General features: G+C 34.8%; 1 pseudogene; it reads right to left on the reverse strand.

Annotated features, from left to right (window-relative positions):
* The window catches only part of LOC147723960 (uncharacterized), a 48973-nt pseudogene that overhangs the window by 36026 nt on the left and 727 nt on the right, over positions 1-12220 (reverse strand).

Consider the following 12220-nt stretch of genomic DNA (forward strand, 5'->3'; position numbering starts at 1 on the left):
AGGAAATTGTCATGGCCTGTTTCTTCTTTTCCTTTACATTTTTTCTTTTCATTATACATAGATGCATAGTCAGCTAATGTACATGTTTCTAATTTTACAGGGCGTTTACTATACCTGACTATAATATTATCATATTGTATTTTACAAGACTCATCTGGTAAAGAATTGATAGTTTCGATGTCTTTTAATAAGTATGTACGCTTTTCATTAGGACTTGTATGATAAATACAAAAGATCTTGAACTTTTCCGTAAAGGAATTTGTAGTATTAGATATGCTGCTTCTTGTGCACTTATTTCTGTACAGTTTAAGAATTTGTTCCCTATATGCTTAAGTTGTTCTTTAATACTTGGATTGGCATGTACTTCTTTAGCAGCTTGGGCAATTAGTTTGCTCATTCCTCGCTGTGATTTACTAATGTATGAAACAATATACACAGCACATGCATATGCATCTAAGATGTATTGTATATCTATGTTTGCTTGCCATGCTTTCAAAATAGTTGGATTATAGTTATTTATAAAGCATTCAGCTGGTGTCCTTTTTAAGAAAATAGTCTTTTTTTGTATAATAGATTGTATACATAAAGTATATTGTTTTAGATCTATGTTCATTGAATGTAAAAACTGTTCAAAAGTATAATTTGAAAATTCTTGGCTATTTATAGTTAGATGTATTAGTTCAATTTGCTGTAAGAGCTCGTTATTTGTTTTGTCTAGCTCTATTGGTTCTAGTATAAAAGTTTCAGGCATTGGATATCTGGGATAATGATATTTGCATGTTCTTTTATGTTTGATACGGCAGTTTTTGGTATGGCCGTGTCTTTGTAGAGGTAGTAAAGACTCTATATCTGGTTCTTCTGTTTTTGCACATGTAACATACTTATTTATGAAAGTAGTGACTTCATCTCTATCAGAAGTTTCATATAGTGGAGCATTTTCTATCCATATTATAGCATGTATATGTGGTGATCCCCGTTGTTGGAATTCCACTCTATAAAAGTAATCAATAATTTTGCCAATTGGATTACTTTCATGCAATAAAACAGAATTAAATAATTTCCGAACTTGGAAGTCAAAATGTCTTGCACATGTAATGGGATTCTGCTGTATTAATTTGCATTTTGTTTCCCATGACATATTGTTAAATTCTTCTTTTGTGCATTCTGGTCTCTTTTCTGTACGTAATAATATGTTAATTAAGTGATACCATTTGGTTTCTGCAGCAGATAAAGTTAAAAAAAATGTTGGTAATCCTAATTGTCTAATCATAGCAAAGAGGTCTTTTTTGCATTGCTCCCAATATGGTGGTGAACTACGGATAGTTTTAAGTATTTTGTATCCTTCATTATACTGCAAAATTGTATCTAATTTATTCTTTATGTCTTTGGCAGTTATAATGTTTCCATTATTAAAGTATTTCCTAAGAGATATAAATATTTTGCTCTGTAATTGTTTAATGTGTAATGTTTTTAATTTAAAGAAAAGATTAGTAACACACTTTGCTACTCTTAGATCATTACTTCTTACTTCTGATTGACAGATTGTGCTGTAATGTATTGGGACATGCCTTTCTTCATTAGTCGGCCTACGTTTCCCGCAAAATATAGTTGGGAATGCCAAATATTCAGAATCTTTGTCTTCATACAGGCCTCTTGGTGTGTTATATTCAGCAGGTGCTAAACTTAAAATATTATTTGTTTCTGTAGTAATAGTTTCATTATCTAACATAGTATCTAAATTTCCTGCTGGAATGTTGTCTGAGGAATCTGACGTATTACTTGTATCTGAAGTCTCATCACAAGAATGTATATCTTGTGTTGTATAATCCCAATCTTTATTAATAGTGATTCCATATTCTTGAAACAAAGTGCTTGTAGTGGCTAAATATAAAGCTGCACGTTTAACTTTGTTTGGTCTAACATTTTCATAATGGGTATAAGATTTATAACTTAATTTCCTTTTTAATTTTATTGGAATTGTCATGTTATCATTAATTTGCCTTGGTAAAACAGTTACTGTTGTCATAACGTCTGCAGGGACATTTACTACTGCACCTGATAGAGATTTTTGGAATCCACGTGGTAATGTTCTAATTTGTAAAAAAGGTATTCTTGGCGATACTAATCTTTCTTCTAAGTTATGCAACTGTAAGACTGCTGGGATATCAGGAAATGTCATCCCATTATATACTGAACATGGAGGTATTTTGTCTTTAGATATATATGTGTAACATGTTCTGCATATCTCATTTGTTCTGTATTTGCTAATATTACATTCTATGAATTTAGCTCTCTTACTAATACTGTGTGTATTTTGAAGACTTTGCTTATGCCATAGTTGATTGCAAATAGTGCAAGTGTACTCGGGTCCATATCGTATTTCTTCCTGAAATATCCTAATTATCTCATTTGTTGTTTGACCTGCTATATGTCTATGATTACGTTCATTCTCTTTGTTTTGTGTCCGTTTTCTTTTTCTATTACTGTTTATTTCTAGAATTTCTATATTGGTTGGTTGAATTAGTGATTCAACATTAGCTGTTAATGTGTTTATTATCTCAGTATTGTTAAGAGCTATGTGTGAAGCTAAATAACTGTCTTCTGTTACATGCAATCTATTGTCCTGACTATTGCTGTCCTGTGTGTTTATTATTGTATTTTCTACTTGTAAGCTATTCGAAGGAATTTCCCCTAATGCATTTATAGATATATGTGTCGTATGAACATATATGCTTTTTCTAGACTTTACATTTCCTTGTTTATGATTCCGTTGTGTTTGGTGTAATCCTTTTTTGCTAATTGTTGTTATGTTCACTGTAGTTAAATCTAAAGTAATACTCTCAGAATTAGTAATTTGTTCTCTATTGCCTAACTTTAGGATGTATTCTATAATAAGATTAATAGAGTCAATGTTGATAGCAATACATGTTCCATTAGGATGTTGTATTGCATTTTCATTTTGGCTATGTGAATCAAATAGAGAGTATGTATGTAGAGTTTTGAAGACTGAAATTATATATCTACCTATAGAGATCAATATACCAGTTTGTGAATTAATTGTAGAAGTTAGTGCAGATATAAATTTACTATGTAAAGTTTGTGCTGATTTTGTTAGTTCTTCGCTAAAGCATTTTTTGAGCTTTGTAGAATAGATTATGTCATTGCTAACTATGTAATTTGGTAACTTTAGAGCTTGCATACAATCTTGTTCACCGACAGAGTACATTTCAGTGTACAAAGCATCTCCAAGATTCATAATACAGTGCAAGTCTACACTATCCCAAATATATGCTGGTTTACAGTAGTTCTTTAGAATAGCAAATATACTATTTTGAAGACAATGTGTATAGTGACTAGTTTTATCACTATGTGTATTTTTTTCCTGTGGATGTGTGTTATGTAAAAAGGGAATTTCTTGTGGTGTTTGTGTTAAAATATGTGAATCTATATTGGTATTATTTGTGCTACTTTCCTTGTTCTGCAATGTGCTATTGTGTATATTATCATGAAGTAAACTGTCATTACTTCCAGTAATAAGTTTATATGTATTATAGTAATCACTTGAATATGTGTTTGTATGTACATTACTTGTGTTTATTGTTTGTTGTACATTTATGTGTGTGTTATAAATTACATTAGTAGAATATGTGTTGGTATTTAAATTACTTGCTGGTATTGTTTGTTGTACATTTATGTGTGTGCTATTAATATGTTGTCTTTCTGTGTTGCTCTTAAGTGTTTTCTTAACTATACTTGCATATGTGTCAGTAGGAGTAGTCTCTTCTGGTGTATTAGTATATTGTGTTGTGATGATCTGCTGGCTGTTCTTTTTAGATTGATTAGGCCCTGTTGTAGTGAGAATTGCACAGGAATACGTACTAGTACTAGGAGTATTATCTAAAAATGCTAATGGCTGTTCCTTATTCCAAAAAGTATTTTTTTTAGATTGACACCTCTGAATGATTTTTTTGGCATTTTCTATACGCATTTCAAATGCTTGTGTGAAAAAATTTTCACTACCTTTAGTAGAATACACATAAAAAATTTTCGGTGCTACTGCATTCTTATTTTTTTCATGACGCACCATTGCTTTTTGAAGTGATTCTTTTGTAATCGTACTTATTTGTATTGGAGTTAATTCATACGGCACACAATTCAGGTTTGGTTTCTTAAGATAGTGTGCCAGATTAGTGATGTACTCTAGAAGTTTTTCAAATGTGAACTGTATAGTAATACATGTTCCATTTGGATGAGGCATTCCAGTCTTATCACGACTATGTGAGTCAAATACAAAGTACGAATCATTTTTTTTAAAAATGGAAATAACATAAATTTCCATGCAAAGTATAACACCAGAGTTGGAATCAAGTGCAGGTTTTAATATTTTGTTGAGATTTGGAAACGAAGGGTCACATTGTTGTAATATGTCTCCATAATAAGGTTCTTTAAGTTTAAGAGAATAGATAGTAGTATTGTGTTCAATAAAATTTGGCAACTCATCTGGATGCCTAAGTTGTTCGCTATTAAGTAAATGCATATCTATATATAAAGCATCACCTAATTTCATAATGTAATGCAAGTCTTCTTTAGTCCATGTATGTGCATCTTTGTAATAGTTGTGTATAATTGCAAAAGTACTATTTGGCAAGCATTGATAACCTCTAGAATTGCATGTAAATTTGTCATGACCTTGATGATAATCTGCTGCTAGTATTTGCATCTTAGCTAATCTAATTTATGAAATAATTTGATATCGCTACAGTATTGCTAGATTTTTTTGTTATACACGAGTTTATTTTCGTTCTCTGATTTAATCTCTATATATATATATATATATATATATATATATATATATCTATTGCTAATTTATATTTTCTTTTGTAGTTAACTATAATGCAAGGCAATTAATCGAACACTATTTTTTTGCATTGTATTTTAGGTAGCAGATTTAGATGTATTTTGTTTACAATTTTAGTGATGTACTAGCTATAAGTTATACTATTAGCATATATATATATATATATATATATATTTGGATATATATATATATGTATATATATATAGTTATTTTACTGTTAAATATATTCAAAGTTACAGGTTGATAGCTTATTTAAAAAACATACTTCTAATTGTATATATTTCCAAACAATTAGCAATTGTCTTTATAAAAGAAATAATTTTCAATGTTAAGTATATAAATATATATATAATTTTTTTAATAACTAATTATATATCTGATTTTGTCTAGTTTTTTTTTCTAAATCCACTCTATTGTTGTTTTGGACTTGTTTTATAGTTGGAGCTGGTAGCAAAAGAAAAAGCAATTACTTTTACTTTTTTGTTAACTATTTTTTTTTCCTAAGATTAATGTTACCTATGAAAATCTTCTATATGATCTTTTCGAATTCTAAGTATATACTATATATATATATATTATATATATATATATATATATATATATATATATATATATATATATATATATATATATATATATATATATATATATATATATATATATATATATATATATATATATATATATATATATATATATATATATATATATATATATGGGTGTGTGTTGATATGTGTCTTGCTTTTTCCCTTGCTATTTCTATACTTACAAGTCAATAAAGAAGCAAAATAGATACTTTTACCGTGATGATGTTTTCACTGATGTTGTGTCAAACAATTACGTCTGATGTTATTCAATCAATTGGCAATCTAAGGAAGAATGAAACAAGCATTAATATTGAGTTGACATATTAATATAATTAAAGCGGCTCGATACTCAAGACTATGTGTAGAAGTTGTATGTGTAGTATGTGTGTGGACTGAGTGAAGCATATTAGTAGTCGTAAATTGAGTATTAGAAGTGTATGTAGTATACAGTAACTAGTAATGTATAGTAGTAAGGAGGATAAAGTGAGCAAGATAGAGAGAGATGGAGGGCAGGAAGAAGAGATGTTAATATAGAGGGGTGGTTAGGCAATATTGAGAGTAGTGGAAAGATGAAGAGAAAGATAATGAAAAGAGAGAAGTCTGATAAGGAAGAGAGGATATAGGTGTAGAATGTAAGCACCAAAAAAATAGAAATGTAAATTACATGAAGTGATTTTTATGAGAAGTTGTAAAGAGTGTATTAGATGCATTGTTTGTAATTTTAAGCAAGTACAAAGGAATAGGAGAGGTAGTGAGATTAAGGAACACTTAATCCCTTGTTAAATCTAAATAAACAATAGAAGAGACGTTAAATACATCTGAATTTGCCACAGAGAGTGAGTGATGCAACTGGGGAATTGCACACTCACTTTAGGTGGAAAAGAAAGCCCTCACACACCGACCTAGTCAGTGTCATGCTTCATCATTGGGCCCCACCAAAGAGGCCGAATGCCTCTTTGGTGTGCTACGACGCCAGAAGACTGCGGAGCAGGTTTTGTGAAAAAGGCATGTTGTGAGTTTTATAATTAAAACTGCCTAATGTGTAAGTAAAAATCTATAATTCTTGATGCTTAGTACACAAATGAAAGAGTTATGTGTCTGAATTTAATGCCCAAGGTAATGGATTTGTTAATTTAAAATACTAATTAGTCAGTCAACATGTTTCATGTTTTACAGTTGTTTACATTTCCTTAGGCATTTATAATGACAGAATTATACCCCGGCGGTATGGACTCTCTAATCGCCCACCCTGACCTGGGGGCGTGAAAGTGAAAATATCAAAAAAATGATTTAGTGCATAAAAAAAAGGGGGAAGAGCAATTGCTCATTCCAAAAGTGTTTGTGCACCTGTAAAAGAAATAACAGACAAACATAAAACTTTCACACAATTGGTTGTAAATATAAGTCATTGCGTTTGTCCAGTGTGTTCTATAGTTGTTGCATAGTGTTCCTAAATAAACACTATAGTTAACATCATCTATATAGCCTTATAGGGATGCTCACACTAACTTAGTGAAGTGGAAAAATGTGTGTAAAGCACACAAAGTAGCTAGAAAGTGTTGATGAAGAGAGGAGACACATAAGAGATCAAGAGAGCTAGAAAGCAAGAAGAGAAGTAAGTGCAGAATGGAGTGAGAAGATAGCAAGTAAAAAAAGTGCAAGATAGAAAGTGAAGACAAGATGGAGACGTAGATAGAGAGTGAAGACAGGAAGGAGAGAGGATATGAGAGAGAGAAAGGGAGGGAAGAGGGTGCAGGAGAGAGGGATGGTAGAGAGAAAAGAAAGCATAAAGGAGATAGAGAGAAGAATGATAGATAGGGAGCAAGAGGAACACGGAGAGTATTAGAAAGAGAAAAAAAAGAAAAAGGAGAGTGCAGGACAGATTAGCATGATAGATAGAAAAGGAGCTAGAAGAAAGAAAAGAGCAGATGTAATAGGGGGCAGGAAGAAGGAAGAGAGCATAACGGAGAGATATATAGAGAAGAATGAATAAAGAAGTAATTAAAAAAAGGAAGAGAGAGTGCTAAGAAAGAACGGAGTATGCAGAGAGGAGGTGAAAAGAAGTTAGAGAAAGATAAGTAAGAAAGAGGAAGAGAGTGCCGGAGATAGAAGTATGATAGATAAGAAAGTAGAGAGGATGCAAGATAAATGGAGATCATGAGAGAGAACATAAAATGGGCAAAAGACTGCAGAATGGAGGCAGAGGTCCAAAAATATAAGGAGTGCAAGATGGAAAGGCAGAACAACATAGAGAAGGATATAGAGAGCAAAAGGAAGAGCAAGAAAGAGAGAAAGCAGGAGTTAAAGGGAGGGTGTCCATGAGGGAGAGTGATGGCAAAGGGAAAATAGCAGAAGGGAGATAAAAAAAGAATGATGATAGAGAGTGAGGAAGAAGGAAGGAGAGAGAGCAGATGGAATAGGGGTCAAGAGTAAGAAGAAAGAGAGCAATAAGGAGAGAGAAAAGAGAAGAGAGTGCAGAATGGAGTCAGAGGGCAAGAAAGAGAAGGAGTGCAAGATGGAAATGTAGCACAATATGGGGAAGGAGATAGAAAGTTAAAGTAAGAGAGAGGGCAAAAGGGAGAGCAAGGGAGAGCGAGAAAAAGCATGATGTAAAGAGAAGGATGGAAGAAAGAAGGTGAGAGGGTAGATGAAGAAAAGCACAAGAGTGTGAATATAAGATAGAGTGGCCAAAATAAAGAGAAATAAAGAAGGAATACAAGATAGCGACATAAGGAGCAGAGAAAGAAAGGAGATGGAAAGGGTATGCAAGAAGAAGAGAGGGGCAAAAGGTAAGAGCAACAGGGAGAGAGATAAACATCGAAGGAATAGGAAGAGAGGGCAGGAGAGATAAGCATGATAGAAAAGGATGGAGAGAGCAAGCAGAAAGGAGAAAGGACGCAGGGCGCAAAGGGAGCAGCTTTTTTGCGCAGGCCAAAACCTAATGAGAACTGTAGTGTGAGTTTGGGTCGGCCCTCGTCATTCATTGTCTGGCTCCATAAATTGAGCCTAGCCATTGGACGAGGGGCCTGTACGTCAATTTAAAGCAGACTCAGGGGCGTTCAAGATTCTTTGGCTTTTGCCGACAAAACGACGCCGGGAACGCCCCCGATTCTAGCCCGGCATTGCCTGGACCTGCCTTTGATGACGTATCAGGTTTCTTTGTCTGTGGCGGAACAAATTGCAGGTAAGCGATGATGTCTTTTGTAATATAAATGACTGTATTTTTTGAATGCCCCATCCGAAATGTTTAATCACGTATTTTTTTTTGTTCTCTGCAGGTATTTTGCGACGGCCCGGTGGGGGGAACAATTTCCGGGCGGGATCCTTGGCTCGCTGTCTGTCTCCGTCTCCATGGTACAAGGGATTTCTTGCAGGTAAGAGATGGTATCTTTTAAGGACAGAGATGGAGAGTGAAGGCAGGAAGGAGATAATACGCAGGAGTAAGAAGAAAGGCAGAAGGTAAAGGAAGAGTAAGAAGTAGGGCATGAGCAAGGAGGGAGGGAGAGAGAGCAGATGGAAGAGGGTGCAGAAGAGAGGCATGGTAGAGAGAAAAGAAAGCATAAAAGAGATAGAGAGAAGAATGAAAGATAGGGAGGAAGAGGAACACGGAGAGTATTAGAAAAGAAGGAGAGTGCAGGACAGAGAAGCATGATAGATATAAAAGGAGCAAGAAGAAAGGAGAGAGCAGATGGAATAGGGGGCAGGAAGAAGAAGGAAGAGAGCAGAAAGGAGATATATATGGAGAAGAAAGAATAAAGAAGTAATTTAAAAAAAGAAGAGAGAGTGCAAAAAAAGAACGGAGTACGCAGAGAGGAGGTAAAAAGAAGATAGAGAAAGAGGAAGAGGGTGCAGGAGATAGAAGTATGATCGATAAGGAAGTAAAGAGGACGCAAGATAATGGAGATCATGAGAGAGAACGTAGAAAGGGGAAAAGACTGCAGAATGGAGGCATAGGGCAAAAAATAGAAGGAGTGCAAGATGGAAAGCCAGAACAAGATAGGGAAGGAGATAGAAAGTGAAAGTCACAGAGTGCAAAAGGAAGAGCAAGGAAAAGAGAAAGCAGGAGTTAAAGGGAGGTGCATGAGCAAGAAAGAATTAAGAAGGGAGCAGTTGGAAGAGGGGGCAAGAGGGAGAGTGATGGCAAAGGGAAAATAGCAGAAGGGAGATACAAAAATAATCATGATAGAGAGGGAGGAAGAAGGAAGGAGAGAGAGGAGATGGAATAGGGTGCAGGAGAGAGAAAAAAGAGCAAAAAGGAGAGAGAAGAGAGTGCAGAATGGAGTCAGAGGACAAGAAAGAGAAGGAGTGCAAGATGGAAATGGAGAACAACATAGGGAAGGAGATAGAAAGTGAAAGTAAAAGAGAGGGCAAAAGGGAGAGCAAAGGAGAGAGAAAATGCATGAGGTAAAGAGAGGATGGGAAGGAGGGCATGAGCAAGAAATAAGTAAGAATGGAGCAGTTGGAAGAGGGTGCAAGAGGGATATTGATGACAAAGAGAAAAGAGCAGAAAGGAGGGAGATAAAAAGAGAAGCATAATCGAGTGGGAGCTAGAAGGAAAGAGAGAGCATTTGAAATAGGGGGTAGTAGGGAGAAGGAGAGAGCAGAAAGGAGAGATATATATAGGAGAGCAATAAAGAGAGCAGGAGGAAACAGATTGTGATGGAAAAAAGAAGGTGAGTATAGATGAAAAAAAGCACAAGATTGTGAATGTAAGATGGAGTGGGCAAAATAAAGAGAAATAACGAAGGAATACAAGATAGCAACATAAGGAGGAGAGAAAGAAAGGAGAGAGATGGAAAGAGTATGCAAGAAGAAGAGGGGCAAAAGGTAAGAGCATGCGGGAGAGAGATAAAGATAGGAATAGGAAAAGAGATGGCAGGAGAGATAAGCATGATAGAAAAGGGAGAGAGGAAGCAGAAAGGAGAAAGGACGCAGGAAATAGAGAGATAAAGAATGAATTCAAGAGACAGCTACATTTAGGAAGTAGAGAAAGAAAGGAGAGAGATGGAAAGGGTATGCAAGAAGAAGAGGGGCAAAAGGTAAGAAAGCAAGAGGGAGAGAGATAAAGATAGAAGGAATAGGAAAAGAGAGGGAAGGAGAGATAAGCATAATAGATAAGTAGGGAGAGAGCAAGCATAAGTAGAGAGAGCAAGCTGAGATGCAAGCTAGAAAGAGCATCAGAGAGAAGGTAAGGAGGAGTAAAAGTGAGAGCAGAATAGAGTGAGTAAAAGAAAGTGCATGATAGAAAGAAAGAGAAGAGGGGAATACAGGAGAGAGTGTAGAAGAGAAAGGATGCAAAAGAGGGAGAGGAAAAAAAAGAAGGAAAGTAGGAGAAAGTGAGGAAAGAATAGAGCAGGAGTAAATAAAATAGAAAGACTGCTGGCAAAATTATGAAGGAGATGCAGAGTAAATGCAAGAGAGGAAAGGCAAGAATGCAAAATTGAAAGGGAAGGCAAGAGGAGATGTATATATGTTGCATGTGGTGTCTCAGTATCTAATCATTTGCTCATCTCCAAACTAAATCAAATGTTGTTTAGAAGGCAAACTTTTGTGTATATCCAGCAAAGAATGCCCAGTACAGACAGAAAGAACAAAGTCTTAGTTATAAGTTTTCCTTTACCTTTGACCTCTCTCCTGATTCCGACCTCACCAGTGCTGCTTTCATGTCCAAACTAAATTAAATGTTGTTTGAAGCAAACTTTTGTGTATAACTATCTAGCAAAGAATGCCCAGTACAGACAGGAAGTACTACCCAAAAATGTCTAAAGTAAAATAAGTTTTAAGTATGAACGTACCGTGTTGAATGAACGAATTTGAAAGATGTGTCCTCGATGGGGCAGTTGCACCAAATGGCAAATTTTTTGTCCTGTAAAAGTAAAATATACTGTTAGCAAAAGTTTGAAAAGAGTGAGTACATTTGTATGAAGTATATTAGAAGTTGTAAATAGAGAATTAGAAGCACTATGGATTATAGAGTAACTAGTATAGTAGTAAAAACTATAAAGTAGCAAGGTGGAAAGAGATAGAGGTCAGGAAGAGAGAGATGGATAGAAAGAGGGGAGAATAGGCAAAAAGAAAAGGAGTGAAAATAAAAAAGGAGAAGGATGATGAACAGTGCAAGTTAAAAAGAAGCTTGAGATGGAGAGAACACAAAGAAGTGAAAAGACGACAAAGATAAAGACAAAAATAAAGAAGTAAGAGAGTGCAGGAAATCGAAGTATGATAGTTAAAGAGTGAAGCATAATAGAGAGGGAGCAAGAAGGAAGGAGAGAGCAGCTGGTAATTGAAAAAAGGAAGATAGTGCAAGAGAGAACGGGAGGAACTTGTTTTTTACAAAAGAATGTGAAAAAGGGTATATAAAGAAGAAAAGCACAAGAGTGTGAAAGTAAGATGGGTAGAGTGCAAAATTGAGAGAAATAAAGAAGGAATACAAAAGAGCGAGATATAAGGAGGAGAGAAAGAAGGAGTGGTGGAAAGTGTCTGGAAGAAGAGAGGGGCAAAAAGTTAAGATATTAAGAGAGTGAGAAAAAGATAGAAGGAATAGGAAAAGAGAAGGTAAAAGAGATAAGCATAATAGATAAGTCGGGAGATAGCAAGGGGAAGGACGCAAAAAATAGAGAGCAGGAGAGAGAAGAAAAAGATGGGTAAAAGGGAGAGCTGAATAGAGAGGGAGTAAAAGAAAGTGTGCATGATATAAGGAAAGAAGATTAAAACAGGAGAGAGAAGGTATAAGAGAGGGCATGAAAAAAAGAGAGAGAAGAGAAGAAGAAAGAAA

Source organism: Lissotriton vulgaris, chromosome 4_1, assembly GCF_964263255.1.
Source record: "Lissotriton vulgaris chromosome 4_1, aLisVul1.2, whole genome shotgun sequence".
Taxonomy (NCBI): domain Eukaryota; kingdom Metazoa; phylum Chordata; class Amphibia; order Caudata; family Salamandridae; genus Lissotriton; species Lissotriton vulgaris.